Below are 14760 nucleotides of genomic sequence, written 5' to 3' on the forward strand. Positions count from 1 at the left end.
GAATAGGGGGTTTTGAGTCCAGATCACTGAGCAAGGAGTAGGTCTTGTCTATTACATATTGGGTTTATGGAACGGTCTCTGAGCTAATTTGAAACCCTTGTTTTATGCATCACCCCACCTCACCTTTCCCGTTAAGCAGCCATAGTGTGTTTTCTAAACGTGTGACTCTGTTCTGTTTTGTAATTCAGTTCAAGGGTAGCGGTTTTACATTCCCTCTATAAGTGATATCTTATGATAAGTGTCGTTTTCTGTGTGGCTTATTTCACTTAGAATCGTCGTACCTAAATCCACTCATCATGCTGCTACTAGCCTTATGACGTTGATTTCATGGCTGAGTGATATTCCATTGTACAAAAGGACCACAACTTCTTTATCCATTTTTCTCTTTCCTGGGATATTTAAGGTGTAACGAAGTGGAGGTTCTTGTCAACAGAGCAGCCCTAAACTTTGGGGTGCCTGTGCCTTGCTGATTTTTAGTTTTCCCAATTTATACGCCCGTGAGTGGAAGTGCCCTATGCTCTCTAAGCTGAGTGTTTTCGATGTTTCAGGACACACCGTACACTTCTGCAGAGTGGCTGTTGGCAATTTACATCCCGCCCATCAGCGTAGCAAGGCTCCCGTTTCTCCATGGCCTGTCCTGCATTTCTGGTTTTGACACTTTATTCAGCATGGCCCTTTTGACCGATGGGAAGCGAGACTTCTTTGTAGCGCTGATTTGCCTTTCCAGGTTGCTTGGTTGGCCAAAAAGGGCGTATGCGTTTTTTCCTGAATATATTCAGGAAAAAACGCATACGCCCTTTTTGGCCAAGGGCATCATTGTCGAGGTTTTGCCGCTTTTCCCGTGCTTTAAAGGCGATTCGAATCTTCCTCCTGAAATCTGTTTCCTGCAATTCTGCCTTGCTTTCAAATCCTCTTTGTTGTCTTCCGTCAATATATTTGTGGACGAGAGTTATCATTTATAACTCTGCAGGTTTGTGAATTGCAGTGCCCCTGAGCTCCATTTTTCAACTCGCTTTCTTGGGAGCTGGCCGCAAAAGCGCAGGATTGCTTCAGGCCCTATTCTGGTCCCGGGCGGCAGGCTGAGCCTGTGGTTAATTCTTCTTCCTGATGGGAAAATAGAGTGACCTGTGCCTGTCCCAACACCTAGAGCTAGTGTCTCATTGGTTCCCCCTCTTCCCGTTCATCCTCAGGACAAATTGCAACCTGTACGGAACAGGAGGTTAAAGGTGCTGATTCTCCAAGGAGGGAGATTGCTAGTAAAGCGGCTGGAATGGCGAACCCGAGCACAAGGAGATGAGAAATGAGGTGCGTGTTAGAAACCTTTCCCGATCACACGGTGTACCATCTTCTGGGATTCTCATGCATGTTTTCGATGTAGGAAGATGCCCTTGAACGTGGAGATTTGGGACCCATGGGATGGGTACCACGCAGTATTACTCTAAAGGGTCTGCGTTTGCTCACCCAACCTCACCAAACCTCTCAGCCCCAAGAGTGTCCACCCTTATGCCTCAATCAGCTGTGGGTCTAGATATGGTCAATCCAGGTGGCATCACAGCCCTTGAACGAATTTTGTAAGAATTTCTCTCTCTTTCACTGTCTTTGTTTCACGGGTTTTTAAAAGTAATGGATTTTTATAAAGGGGTTTAGCTGTTTTTTACTGCTGTGTTTATGCCGCTTTACACCCACTTGACTCACATACAGAGAGATATCAATACATAGGTTTTAAGATTCTTACTAGTCAGATATATTCTTGGGCGGTGAATAGGGGGTTTTGAGTCCAGATCACTGAGCAAGGAGTAGGTCTTGTCTATTACATATTGGGTTTATGGAACGGTCTCTGAGCTAATTTGAAACCCTTGTTTTATGCATCACCCCACCTCACCTTTCCCGTTAAGCAGCCATAGTGTGTTTTCTAAACGTGTGACTCTGTTCTGTTTTGTAATTCAGTTCAAGGGTAGCGGTTTTACATTCCCTCTATAAGTGATATCTTATGATAAGTGTCGTTTTCTGTGTGGCTTATTTCACTTAGAATCGTCGTACCTAAATCCACTCATCATGCTGCTACTAGCCTTATGACGTTGATTTCATGGCTGAGTGATATTCCATTGTACAAAAGGACCACAACTTCTTTATCCATTTTTCTCTTTCCTGGGATATTTAAGGTGTAACGAAGTGGAGGTTCTTGTCAACAGAGCAGCCCTAAACTTTGGGGTGCCTGTGCCTTGCTGATTTTTAGTTTTCCCAATTTATACGCCCGTGAGTGGAAGTGCCCTATGCTCTCTAAGCTGAGTGTTTTCGATGTTTCAGGACACACCGTACACTTCTGCAGAGTGGCTGTTGGCAATTTACATGCCGCCCATCAGCGTAGCAAGGCTCCCGTTTCTCCATGGCCTGTCCTGCATTTCTGGTTTTGACACTTTATTCAGCATGGCCCTTTTGACCGATGGGAAGCGAGACTTCTTTGTAGCGCTGATTTGCCTTTCCAGGTTGCTTGGTTGGCCAAAAAGGGCGTATGCGTTTTTTCCTGAATATATTCAGGAAAAAACGCATACGCCCTTTTTGGCCAAGGGCATCATTGTCGAGGTTTTGCCGCTTTTCCCGTGCTTTAAAGGCGATTCGAATCTTCCTCCTGAAATCTGTTTCCTGCAATTCTGCCTTGCTTTCAAATCCTCTTTGTTGTCTTCCGTCAATATATTTGTGGACGAGAGTTATCATTTATAACTCTGCAGGTTTGTGAATTGCAGTGCCCCTGAGCTCCATTTTTCAACTCGCTTTCTTGGGAGCTGGCCGCAAAAGCGCAGGATTGCTTCAGGCCCTATTCTGGTCCCGGGCGGCAGGCTGAGCCTGTGGTTAATTCTTCTTCCTGATGGGAAAATAGAGTGACCTGTGCCTGTCCCAACACCTAGAGCTAGTGTCTCATTGGTTCCCCCTCTTCCCGTTCATCCTCAGGACAAATTGCAACCTGTACGGAACAGGAGGTTAAAGGTGCTGATTCTCCAAGGAGGGAGATTGCTAGTAAAGCGGCTGGAATGGCGAACCCGAGCACAAGGAGATGAGAAATGAGGTGCGTGTTAGAAACCTTTCCCGATCACACGGTGTACCATCTTCTGGGATTCTCATGCATGTTTTCGATGTAGGAAGATGCCCTTGAACCTGGAGATTTGGGACCCATGGGATGGGTACCACGCAGTATTACTCTAAAGGGTCTGCGTTTGCTCACCCAACCTCACCAAACCTCTCAGCCCCAAGAGTGTCCACCCTTATGCCTCAATCAGCTGTGGGTCTAGATATGGTCAATCCAGGTGGCATCACAGCCCTTGAACGAATTTTGTAAGAATTTCTCTCTCTTTCACTGTCTTTGTTTCACGGGTTTTTAAAAGTGATTGATTTTTATAAAGGGGTTTAGCTGTTTTTTACTGCTGTGTTTATGCCGCTTTACACCCACTTGACTCACATACAGACAGATATCAATACATAGGTTTTAAGATTCTTACTAGTCAGATATATTCTTGGGCGGTGAATAGGGGGTTTTGAGTCCAGATCACTGAGCAAGGAGTAGGTCTTGTCTATTACATATTGGGTTTATGGAACGGTCTCTGAGCTAATTTGAAACCCTTGTTTTATGCATCACCCCACCTCACCTTTCCCGTTAAGCAGCCATAGTGTGTTTTCTAAACGTGTGACTCTGTTCTGTTTTGTAATTCAGTTCAAGGGTAGCGGTTTTACATTCCCTCTATAAGTGATATCTTATGATAAGTGTCGTTTTCTGTGTGGCTTATTTCACTTAGAATCGTCGTACCTAAATCCACTCATCATGCTGCTACTAGCCTTATGACGTTGATTTCATGGCTGAGTGATATTCCATTGTACAAAAGGACCACAACTTCTTTATCCATTTTTCTCTTTCCTGGGGTATTTAAGGTGTAACGAAGTGGAGGTTCTTGTCAACAGAGCAGCCCTAAACTTTGGGGTGCCTGTGCCTTGCTGATTTTTAGTTTTCCCAATTTATACGCCCGTGAGTGGAAGTGCCCTATGCTCTCTAAGCTGAGTGTTTTCGATGTTTCAGGACACACCGTACACTTCTGCAGAGTGGCTGTTGGCAGTTTACATCCCGCCCATCAGCGTAGCAAGGCTCCCGTTTCTCCATGGCCTGTCCTGCATTTCTGGTTTTGACACTTTATTCAGCATGGCCCTTTTGACCGATGGGAAGCGAGACTTCTTTGTAGCGCTGATTTGCCTTTCCAGGTTGCTTCGTTGGCCCAAAAGGGCGTATGCGTTTTTTCCTGAATATATTCAGGAAAAAACGCATACGCCCTTTTTGGCCAAGGGCATCATTGTCGAGGTTTTGCCGCTTTTCCCGTGCTTTAAAGGCGATTCGAATCTTCCTCCTGAAATCTGTTTCCTGCAATTCTGCCTTGCTTTCAAATCCTCTTTGATGTCTTCCGTCAATATATTTGTGGACGAGAGTTATCATTTATAACTCTGCAGGTTTGTGAATTGCAGTGCCCCTGAGCTCCATTTTTCAACTCGCTTTCTTGGGAGCTGGCCGCAAAAGCGCAGGATTGCTTCAGGCCCTATTCTGGTCCCGGGCGGCAGGCTGAGCCTGTGGTTAATTCTTCTTCCTGATGGGAAAATAGAGTGACCTGTGCCTGTCCCAACACCTAGAGCTAGTGTCTCATTGGTTCCCCCTCTTCCCGTTCATCCTCAGGACAAATTGCAACCTGTACGGAACAGGAGGTTAAAGGTGCTGATTCTCCAAGGAGGGAGATTGCTAGTAAAGCGGCTGGAATGGCGAACCCGAGCACAAGGAGATGAGAAATGAGGTGCGTGTTAGAAACCTTTCCCGATCACACGGTGTACCATCTTCTGGGATTCTCATGCATGTTTTCGATGTAGGAAGATGCCCTTGAACCTGGAGATTTGGGACCCATGGGATGGGTACCACGCAGTATTACTCTAAAGGGTCTGCGTTTGCTCACCCAACCTCACCAAACCTCTCAGCCCCAAGAGTGTCCACCCTTATGCCTCAATCAGCTGTGGGTCTAGATATGGTCAATCCAGGTGGCATCACAGCCCTTGAACGAATTTTGTAAGAATTTCTCTCTCTTTCACTGTCTTTGTTTCACGGGTTTTTAAAAGTGATTGATTTTTATAAAGGGGTTTAGCTGTTTTTTACTGCTGTGTTTATGCCGCTTTACACCCACTTGACTCACATACAGACAGATATCAATACATAGGTTTTAAGATTCTTACTAGTCAGATATATTCTTGGGCGGTGAATAGGGGGTTTTGAGTCCAGATCACTGAGCAAGGAGTAGGTCTTGTCTATTACATATTGGGTTTATGGAACGGTCTCTGAGCTAATTTGAAACCCTTGTTTTATGCATCACCCCACCTCACCTTTCCCGTTAAGCAGCCATAGTGTGTTTTCTAAACGTGTGACTCTGTTCTGTTTTGTAATTCAGTTCAAGGGTAGCGGTTTTACATTCCCTCTATAAGTGATATCTTATGATAAGTGTCGTTTTCTGTGTGGCTTATTTCACTTAGAATCGTCGTACCTAAATCCACTCATCATGCCGCTACTAGCCTTATGACGTTGATTTCATGGCTGAGTGATATTCCATTGTACAAAAGGACCACAACTTCTTTATCCATTTTTCTCTTTCCTGGGATATTTAAGGTGTAACGAAGTGGAGGTTCTTGTCAACAGAGCAGCCCTAAACTTTGGGGTGCCTGTGCCTTGCTGATTTTTAGTTTTCCCAATTTATACGCCCGTGAGTGGAAGTGCCCTATGCTCTCTAAGCTGAGTGTTTTCGATGTTTCAGGACACACCGTACACTTCTGCAGAGTGGCTGTTGGCAGTTTACATCCCGCCCATCAGCGTAGCAAGGCTCCCGTTTCTCCATGGCCTGTCCTGCATTTCTGGTTTTGACACTTTATTCAGCATGGCCCTTTTGACCGATGGGAAGCGAGACTTCTTTGTAGCGCTGATTTGCCTTTCCAGGTTGCTTGGTTGGCCAAAAAGGGCGTATGCGTTTTTTCCTGAATATATTCAGGAAAAAACGCATACGCCCTTTTTGGCCAAGGGCATCATTGTCGAGGTTTTGCCGCTTTTCCCGTGCTTTAAAGGCGATTCGAATCTTCCTCCTGAAATCTGTTTCCTGCAATTCTGCCTTGCTTTCAAATCCTCTTTGATGTCTTCCGTCAATATATTTGTGGACGAGAGTTATCATTTATAACTCTGCAGGTTTGTGAATTGCAGTGCCCCTGAGCTCCATTTTTCAACTCGCTTTCTTGGGAGCTGGCCGCAAAAGCGCAGGATTGCTTCAGGCCCTATTCTGGTCCCGGGCGGCAGGCTGAGCCTGTGGTTAATTCTTCTTCCTGATGGGAAAATAGAGTGACCTGTGCCTGTCCCAACACCTAGAGCTAGTGTCTCATTGGTTCCCCCTCTTCCCGTTCATCCTCAGGACAAATTGCAACCTGTACGGAACAGGAGGTTAAAGGTGCTGATTCTCCAAGGAGGGAGATTGCTAGTAAAGCGGCTGGAATGGCGAACCCGAGCACAAGGAGATGAGAAATGAGGTGCGTGTTAGAAACCTTTCCCGATCACACGGTGTACCATCTTCTGGGATTCTCATGCATGTTTTCGATGTAGGAAGATGCCCTTGAACCTGGAGATTTGGGACCCATGGGATGGGTACCACGCAGTATTACTCTAAAGGGTCTGCGTTTGCTCACCCAACCTCACCAAACCTCTCAGCCCCAAGAGTGTCCACCCTTATGCCTCAATCAGCTGTGGGTCTAGATATGGTCAATCCAGGTGGCATCACAGCCCTTGAACGAATTTTGTAAGAATTTCTCTCTCTTTCACTGTCTTTGTTTCACGGGTTTTTAAAAGTGATTGATTTTTATAAAGGGGTTTAGCTGTTTTTTACTGCTGTGTTTATGCCGCTTTACACCCACTTGACTCACATACAGACAGATATCAATACATAGGTTTTAAGATTCTTACTAGTCAGATATATTCTTGGGCGGTGAATAGGGGGTTTTGAGTCCAGATCACTGAGCAAGGAGTAGGTCTTGTCTATTACATATTGGGTTTATGGAACGGTCTCTGAGCTAATTTGAAACCCTTGTTTTATGCATCACCCCACCTCACCTTTCCCGTTAAGCAGCCATAGTGTGTTTTCTAAACGTGTGACTCTGTTCTGTTTTGTAATTCAGTTCAAGGGTAGCGGTTTTACATTCCCTCTATAAGTGATATCTTATGATAAGTGTCGTTTTCTGTGTGGCTTATTTCACTTAGAATCGTCGTACCTAAATCCACTCATCATGCTGCTACTAGCCTTATGACGTTGATTTCATGGCTGAGTGATATTCCATTGTACAAAAGGACCACAACTTCTTTATCCATTTTTCTCTTTCCTGGGATATTTAAGGTGTAACGAAGTGGAGGTTCTTGTCAACAGAGCAGCCCTAAACTTTGGGGTGCCTGTGCCTTGCTGATTTTTAGTTTTCCCAATTTATACGCCCGTGAGTGGAAGTGCCCTATGCTCTCTAAGCTGAGTGTTTTCGATGTTTCAGGACACACCGTACACTTCTGCAGAGTGGCTGTTGGCAGTTTACATCCCGCCCATCAGCGTAGCAAGGCTCCCGTTTCTCCATGGCCTGTCCTGCATTTCTGGTTTTGACACTTTATTCAGCATGGCCCTTTTGACCGATGGGAAGCGAGACTTCTTTGTAGCGCTGATTTGCCTTTCCAGGTTGCTTGGTTGGCCAAAAAGGGCGTATGCGTTTTTTCCTGAATATATTCAGGAAAAAACGCATACGCCCTTTTTGGCCAAGGGCATCATTGTCGAGGTTTTGCCGCTTTTCCCGTGCTTTAAAGGCGATTCGAATCTTCCTCCTGAAATCTGTTTCCTGCAATTCTGCCTTGCTTTCAAATCCTCTTTGTTGTCTTCCGTCAATATATTTGTGGACGAGAGTTATCATTTATAACTCTGCAGGTTTGTGAATTGCAGTGCCCCTGAGCTCCATTTTTCAACTCGCTTTCTTGGGAGCTGGCCGCAAAAGCGCAGGATTGCTTCAGGCCCTATTCTGGTCCCGGGCGGCAGGCTGAGCCTGTGGTTAATTCTTCTTCCTGATGGGAAAATAGAGTGACCTGTGCCTGTCCCAACACCTAGAGCTAGTGTCTCATTGGTTCCCCCTCTTCCCGTTCATCCTCAGGACAAATTGCAACCTGTACGGAACAGGAGGTTAAAGGTGCTGATTCTCCAAGGAGGGAGATTGCTAGTAAAGCGGCTGGAATGGCGAACCCGAGCACAAGGAGATGAGAAATGAGGTGCGTGTTAGAAACCTTTCCCGATCACACGGTGTACCATCTTCTGGGATTCTCATGCATGTTTTCGATGTAGGAAGATGCCCTTGAACCTGGAGATTTGGGACCCATGGGTTGGGTACCACGCAGTATTACTCTAAAGGGTCTGAGTTTGCTCACCCAACCTCACCAAACCTCTCAGCCCCAAGAGTGTCCACCCTTATGCCTCAATCAGCTGTGGGTCTAGATATGGTCAATCCAGGTGGCATCACAGCCCTTGAACGAATTTTGTAAGAATTTCTCTCTCTTTCACTGTCTTTGTTTCACGGGTTTTTAAAAGTAATTGATTTTTATAAAGGGGTTTAGCTGTTTTTTACTGCTGTGTTTATGCCGCTTTACTCCCACTTGACTCACATACAGAGAGATATCAATACATAGGTTTTAAGATTCTTACTAGTCAGATATATTCTTGGGCGGTGAATAGGGGGTTTTGAGTCCAGATCACTGAGCAAGGAGTAGGTCTTGTCTATTACATATTGGGTTTATGGAACGGTCTCTGAGCTAATTTGAAACCCTTGTTTTATGCATCACCCCACCTCACCTTTCCCGTTAAGCAGCCATAGTGTGTTTTCTAAACGTGTGACTCTGTTCTGTTTTGTAATTCAGTTCAAGGGTAGCGGTTTTACATTCCCTCTATAAGTGATATCTTATGATAAGTGTCGTTTTCTGTGTGGCTTATTTCACTTAGAATCGTCGTACCTAAATCCACTCATCATGCTGCTACTAGCCTTATGACGTTGATTTCATGGCTGAGTGATATTCCATTGTACAAAAGGACCACAACTTCTTTATCCATTTTTCTCTTTCCTGGGATATTTAAGGTGTAACGAAGTGGAGGTTCTTGTCAACAGAGCAGCCCTAAACTTTGGGGTGCCTGTGCCTTGCTGATTTTTAGTTTTCCCAATTTATACGCCCGTGAGTGGAAGTGCCCTATGCTCTCTAAGCTGAGTGTTTTCGATGTTTCAGGACACACCGTACACTTCTGCAGAGGGGCTGTTGGCAATTTACATGCCGCCCATCAGCGTAGCAAGGCTCCCGTTTCTCCATGGCCTGTCCTGCATTTCTGGTTTTGACACTTTATTCAGCATGGCCCTTTTGACCGATGGGAAGCGAGACTTCTTTGTAGCGCTGATTTGCCTTTCCAGGTTGCTTGGTTGGCCAAAAAGGGCGTATGCGTTTTTTCCTGAATATATTCAGGAAAAAACGCATACGCCCTTTTTGGCCAAGGGCATCATTGTCGAGGTTTTGCCGCTTTTCCCGTGCTTTAAAGGCGATTCGAATCTTCCTCCTGAAATCTGTTTCCTGCAATTCTGCCTTGCTTTCAAATCCTCTTTGTTGTCTTCCGTCAATATATTTGTGGACGAGAGTTATCATTTATAACTCTGCAGGTTTGTGAATTGCAGTGCCCCTGAGCTCCATTTTTCAACTCGCTTTCTTGGGAGCTGGCCGCAAAAGCGCAGGATTGCTTCAGGCCCTATTCTGGTCCCGGGCGGCAGGCTGAGCCTGTGGTTAATTCTTCTTCCTGATGGGAAAATAGAGTGACCTGTGCCTGTCCCAACACCTAGAGCTAGTGTCTCATTGGTTCCCCCTCTTCCCGTTCATCCTCAGGACAAATTGCAACCTGTACGGAACAGGAGGTTAAAGGTGCTGATTCTCCAAGGAGGGAGATTGCTAGTAAAGCGGCTGGAATGGCGAACCCGAGCACAAGGAGATGAGAAATGAGGTGCGTGTTAGAAACCTTTCCCGATCACACGGTGTACCATCTTCTGGGATTCTCATGCATGTTTTCGATGTAGGAAGATGCCCTTGAACGTGGAGATTTGGGACCCATGGGATGGGTACCACGCAGTATTACTCTAAAGGGTCTGCGTTTGCTCACCCAACCTCACCAAACCTCTCAGCCCCAAGAGTGTCCACCCTTATGCCTCAATCAGCTGTGGGTCTAGATATGGTCAATCCAGGTGGCATCACAGCCCTTGAACGAATTTTGTAAGAATTTCTCTCTCTTTCACTGTCTTTGTTTCACGGGTTTTTAAAAGTAATGGATTTTTATAAAGGGGTTTAGCTGTTTTTTACTGCTGTGTTTATGCCGCTTTACACCCACTTGACTCACATACAGAGAGATATCAATACATAGGTTTTAAGATTCTTACTAGTCAGATATATTCTTGGGCGGTGAATAGGGGGTTTTGAGTCCAGATCACTGAGCAAGGAGTAGGTCTTGTCTATTACATATTGGGTTTATGGAACGGTCTCTGAGCTAATTTGAAACCCTTGTTTTATGCATCACCCCACCTCACCTTTCCCGTTAAGCAGCCATAGTGTGTTTTCTAAACGTGTGACTCTGTTCTGTTTTGTAATTCAGTTCAAGGGTAGCGGTTTTACATTCCCTCTATAAGTGATATCTTATGATAAGTGTCGTTTTCTGTGTGGCTTATTTCACTTAGAATCGTCGTACCTAAATCCACTCATCATGCTGCTACTAGCCTTATGACGTTGATTTCATGGCTGAGTGATATTCCATTGTACAAAAGGACCACAACTTCTTTATCCATTTTTCTCTTTCCTGGGATATTTAAGGTGTAACGAAGTGGAGGTTCTTGTCAACAGAGCAGCCCTAAACTTTGGGGTGCCTGTGCCTTGCTGATTTTTAGTTTTCCCAATTTATACGCCCGTGAGTGGAAGTGCCCTATGCTCTCTAAGCTGAGTGTTTTCGATGTTTCAGGACACACCGTACACTTCTGCAGAGTGGCTGTTGGCAATTTACATCCCGCCCATCAGCGTAGCAAGGCTCCCGTTTCTCCATGGCCTGTCCTGCATTTCTGGTTTTGACACTTTATTCAGCATGGCCCTTTTGACCGATGGGAAGCGAGACTTCTTTGTAGCGCTGATTTGCCTTTCCAGGTTGCTTGGTTGGCCAAAAAGGGCGTATGCGTTTTTTCCTGAATATATTCAGGAAAAAACGCATACGCCCTTTTTGGCCAAGGGCATCATTGTCGAGGTTTTGCCGCTTTTCCCGTGCTTTAAAGGCGATTCGAATCTTCCTCCTGAAATCTGTTTCCTGCAATTCTGCCTTGCTTTCAAATCCTCTTTGTTGTCTTCCGTCAATATATTTGTGGACGAGAGTTATCATTTATAACTCTGCAGGTTTGTGAATTGCAGTGCCCCTGAGCTCCATTTTTCAACTCGCTTTCTTGGGAGCTGGCCGCAAAAGCGCAGGATTGCTTCAGGCCCTATTCTGGTCCCGGGCGGCAGGCTGAGCCTGTGGTTAATTCTTCTTCCTGATGGGAAAATAGAGTGACCTGTGCCTGTCCCAACACCTAGAGCTAGTGTCTCATTGGTTCCCCCTCTTCCCGTTCATCCTCAGGACAAATTGCAACCTGTACGGAACAGGAGGTTAAAGGTGCTGATTCTCCAAGGAGGGAGATTGCTAGTAAAGCGGCTGGAATGGCGAACCCGAGCACAAGGAGATGAGAAATGAGGTGCGTGTTAGAAACCTTTCCCGATCACACGGTGTACCATCTTCTGGGATTCTCATGCATGTTTTCGATGTAGGAAGATGCCCTTGAACGTGGAGATTTGGGACCCATGGGATGGGTACCACGCAGTATTACTCTAAAGGGTCTGCGTTTGCTCACCCAACCTCACCAAACCTCTCAGCCCCAAGAGTGTCCACCCTTATGCCTCAATCAGCTGTGGGTCTAGATATGGTCAATCCAGGTGGCATCACAGCCCTTGAACGAATTTTGTAAGAATTTCTCTCTCTTTCACTGTCTTTGTTTCACGGGTTTTTAAAAGTGATTGATTTTTATAAAGGGGTTTAGCTGTTTTTTACTGCTGTGTTTATGCCGCTTTACACCCACTTGACTCACATACAGACAGATATCAATACATAGGTTTTAAGATTCTTACTAGTCAGATATATTCTTGGGCGGTGAATAGGGGGTTTTGAGTCCAGATCACTGAGCAAGGAGTAGGTCTTGTCTATTACATATTGGGTTTATGGAACGGTCTCTGAGCTAATTTGAAACCCTTGTTTTATGCATCACCCCACCTCACCTTTCCCGTTAAGCAGCCATAGTGTGTTTTCTAAACGTGTGACTCTGTTCTGTTTTGTAATTCAGTTCAAGGGTAGCGGTTTTACATTCCCTCTATAAGTGATATCTTATGATAAGTGTCGTTTTCTGTGTGGCTTATTTCACTTAGAATCGTCGTACCTAAATCCACTCATCATGCTGCTACTAGCCTTATGACGTTGATTTCATGGCTGAGTGATATTCCATTGTACAAAAGGACCACAACTTCTTTATCCATTTTTCTCTTTCCTGGGATATTTAAGGTGTAACGAAGTGGAGGTTCTTGTCAACAGAGCAGCCCTAAACTTTGGGGTGCCTGTGCCTTGCTGATTTTTAGTTTTCCCAATTTATACGCCCGTGAGTGGAAGTGCCCTATGCTCTCTAAGCTGAGTGTTTTCGATGTTTCAGGACACACCGTACACTTCTGCAGAGTGGCTGTTGGCAGTTTACATCCCGCCCATCAGCGTAGCAAGGCTCCCGTTTCTCCATGGCCTGTCCTGCATTTCTGGTTTTGACACTTTATTCAGCATGGCCCTTTTGACCGATGGGAAGCGAGACTTCTTTGTAGCGCTGATTTGCCTTTCCAGGTTGCTTGGTTGGCCAAAAAGGGCGTATGCGTTTTTTCCTGAATATATTCAGGAAAAAACGCATACGCCCTTTTTGGCCAAGGGCATCATTGTCGAGGTTTTGCCGCTTTTCCCGTGCTTTAAAGGCGATTCGAATCTTCCTCCTGAAATCTGTTTCCTGCAATTCTGCCTTGCTTTCAAATCCTCTTTGTTGTCTTCCGTCAATATATTTGTGGACGAGAGTTATCATTTATAACTCTGCAGGTTTGTGAATTGCAGTGCCCCTGAGCTCCATTTTTCAACTCGCTTTCTTGGGAGCTGGCCGCAAAAGCGCAGGATTGCTTCAGGCCCTATTCTGGTCCCGGGCGGCAGGCTGAGCCTGTGGTTAATTCTTCTTCCTGATGGGAAAATAGAGTGACCTGTGCCTGTCCCAACACCTAGAGCTAGTGTCTCATTGGTTCCCCCTCTTCCCGTTCATCCTCAGGACAAATTGCAACCTGTACGGAACAGGAGGTTAAAGGTGCTGATTCTCCAAGGAGGGAGATTGCTAGTAAAGCGGCTGGAATGGCGAACCCGAGCACAAGGAGATGAGAAATGAGGTGCGTGTTAGAAACCTTTCCCGATCACACGGTGTACCATCTTCTGGGATTCTCATGCATGTTTTCGATGTAGGAAGATGCCCTTGAACCTGGAGATTTGGGACCCATGGGTTGGGTACCACGCAGTATTACTCTAAAGGGTCTGAGTTTGCTCACCCAACCTCACCAAACCTCTCAGCCCCAAGAGTGTCCACCCTTATGCCTCAATCAGCTGTGGGTCTAGATATGGTCAATCCAGGTGGCATCACAGCCCTTGAACGAATTTTGTAAGAATTTCTCTCTCTTTCACTGTCTTTGTTTCACGGGTTTTTAAAAGTAATTGATTTTTATAAAGGGGTTTAGCTGTTTTTTACTGCTGTGTTTATGCCGCTTTACTCCCACTTGACTCACATACAGAGAGATATCAATACATAGGTTTTAAGATTCTTACTAGTCAGATATATTCTTGGGCGGTGAATAGGGGGTTTTGAGTCCAGATCACTGAGCAAGGAGTAGGTCTTGTCTATTACATATTGGGTTTATGGAACGGTCTCTGAGCTAATTTGAAACCCTTGTTTTATGCATCACCCCACCTCACCTTTCCCGTTAAGCAGCCATAGTGTGTTTTCTAAACGTGTGACTCTGTTCTGTTTTGTAATTCAGTTCAAGGGTAGCGGTTTTACATTCCCTCTATAAGTGATATCTTATGATAAGTGTCGTTTTCTGTGTGGCTTATTTCACTTAGAATCGTCGTACCTAAATCCACTCATCATGCTGCTACTAGCCTTATGACGTTGATTTCATGGCTGAGTGATATTCCATTGTACAAAAGGACCACAACTTCTTTATCCATTTTTCTCTTTCCTGGGATATTTAAGGTGTAACGAAGTGGAGGTTCTTGTCAACAGAGCAGCCCTAAACTTTGGGGTGCCTGTGCCTTGCTGATTTTTAGTTTTCCCAATTTATACGCCCGTGAGTGGAAGTGCCCTATGCTCTCTAAGCTGAGTGTTTTCGATGTTTCAGGACACACCGTACACTTCTGCAGAGGGGCTGTTGGCAATTTACATGCCGCCCATCAGCGTAGCAAGGCTCCCGTTTCTCCATGGCCTGTCCTGCATTTCTGGTTTTGACACTTTATTCAGCATGGCCCTTTTGACCGATGG

The sequence above is a fragment of the Balaenoptera borealis genome (genome assembly GCF_965194805.1).
Source record: "Balaenoptera borealis genome assembly, chromosome: 2".
NCBI lineage: Eukaryota > Metazoa > Chordata > Mammalia > Artiodactyla > Balaenopteridae > Balaenoptera > Balaenoptera borealis.